The sequence below is a fragment of the Phoenix dactylifera genome, unplaced genomic scaffold (assembly GCF_009389715.1).
Source record: "Phoenix dactylifera cultivar Barhee BC4 unplaced genomic scaffold, palm_55x_up_171113_PBpolish2nd_filt_p 001608F, whole genome shotgun sequence".
Classification (NCBI taxonomy): Eukaryota; Viridiplantae; Streptophyta; class Magnoliopsida; order Arecales; family Arecaceae; genus Phoenix; species Phoenix dactylifera.
In genome coordinates this window covers 20,852-22,915 of record NW_024068913.1, presented here as the reverse complement: position 1 = coordinate 22,915, position 2,064 = coordinate 20,852, and the positions used below count along the sequence as shown (strand labels likewise).

The following is a 2,064-nucleotide window of genomic DNA, read 5'->3' as shown; positions in this document are numbered from 1 at the left end:
AATCTCGATAATGTTGTCGTCCTAGTAACAACATATCATTTGGTCGCGAACAAGTTTAAGGGCTCAAAGATAAATCCTCCTTTATCATAACATAAGTCCTAAGGACTTCATCATATAAGAGTTCATTTGAAGATGAAATGATGAATAATGTCAAATAATACTTTATTAATTTGTCAATTTATTTACAAAATTCAATCATCAATATGCTGACGATTGACATTTAGGATACAATTCCCAACAAGTGGGTGCATTAAGTGCTTCAGGGAATGGGGCCTTTGGAATGTGGGTTGTGGCAGATGGTGGACTAGCTGAAGAAGGTTTTGGATTTTCAGGTGATACATTCCTCTCCTCTTCTTCACTTTCCTTGTTGTTACCCTCCCCAACCTTGTTGTTACCCTCCCCAACCTTATTATCTATTATACGTCCACTCCTAAGGGTAGGCAAAGTGTTGGCTTGCTCATGATTTAGTCAAGTTTCTTGGGCTACATATTGTCCACTAGGATTACTCATTGGTTGACTTGGAAGCTTGCCTTCCTCTCGTTTGTTTAATGCATTAGCTAGTTGACCCATTTGAGATTCGAGCTTAGCAATTGATTGCGTGTGAGAGTGCAATAGTTGTGTGTTTGCCTCCAAACCTTGAAGGGCAGTCAACACTTTCTCCTCAAAGGCTGTATTTTTTTGGATTGGAGGAGGAGGATGTTGAAATTGAGTTGAGGGATGGTAGAGATGAAAATTCTGAGGGTTTTGAAAATTTTGGGAGTAGGGTTGGGTAGTATTTGAAGCTTGCTGCCTCCAAAAAAAATTTGGATGATTCCGCCATCCCGGGTTATATGTATTGGAAAATGGGTCATTATCCGGTCTGGTCTGTGTTTGAGCAGCATTGATGTGTTCTTACATGAGTTCGGAAAATTGGGGTGCTGAGGGGCACTCATGAATAGGGTGCGATGGGCTAGAACAGATATCACATACTTGTGCTCGGGAAGAGCTAACGATATGTCCTTCTATCATCAATTGGTCAATCTTATGGGACAATGCATTTACCTTGCTAGACAGGTCCATGGAATGACTTATTTTACAAATGGTCCCTTTTCTTTGAGAATTCGGAGGTGCTTGACAAGAACAGGAAGCATGGTGGAGGGAGTTTTCATTAAGATTTTCAAATAATTGCCATGCTTCATGCTCATTTTGAAGCATGAAAGTTCCTTCGAATGCAGCATCGATCATCTGACGGTTTCGTTCAGTCAATCCATCATAGAAACATTGCACTAGCTGCCATTTAGGTATTTGATGATGTGGGCATTTATGGATTAAGTCCCGAAATCTCTCCCAAGTTTCATGAAATTCTTCTTCCTCAGTTTGGGAGATGCTTGTGATGGCACGTCTAAACTGGTTCGTTTTTCCTATGGAAAAGTATTTTTTAAGAAATTCTTGTTGCATTTGATCTCAGGAACGAATCGAATTGGCTTCTAAAGAATTCAGCTATTGCTTGGCTCTATCTTTAAGGGAGAAGGGGAATAACCTAAGTTTCAGAGCATCATCAGTGAAATTATGAATCTTGACAGTGGTGCAAATCTCAAGAAATTCATCTAGGTGTTTATATGGATCTTCGTTGGTGAGCCCATAAAAAGATGGGAGCATTTGGATCACACTAGACTTTATTTCATATTGTACAGCTGCTACCTTAGGTAATCGAATGCAAGATGGGGAAGTGTAAATGGTGGGAGTAAAGTACTTCCTCAGGAGTTTGGGTTGTTCTTCAGCCATTTTAGGAGGTGGGGATGATTCTAATGTTCTGATCTCAGCTCGAATATTCCTAAGGGTCCGTTCTATTTTAGGGTCAAAAGGTAATAGGTCACGTATGATGGAAACCCGCTCATGCCGTAGAAAATTAAAAAAAAATTCAGATGCAGCGGAAGTGGCATGCGCGGGATCGACGTTCATCTCATGAACGTTGTTCAAAAACCGTTCGTAGATAGATTAAGATTAAAAACTTTTTAACTAATCATGAAGATCAGTTCTTCACCTTGTGTGGGTAGATGATCACCGCAAACTGAAGTTCGTAGT

General features: G+C 40.1%; 1 non-coding gene across 1 annotated transcript; it reads left to right on the top strand.

Moving 5' to 3' along the window:
* Window positions 1-1,282: 1,282 nt before the first annotated feature.
* On the top strand, window positions 1,283-1,388 carry LOC120108874. Its single transcript, XR_005510023.1, has one exon. It is a non-coding gene; the product is annotated as a small nucleolar RNA R71 (small nucleolar RNA).
* Window positions 1,389-2,064: the final 676 nt, after the last annotated feature.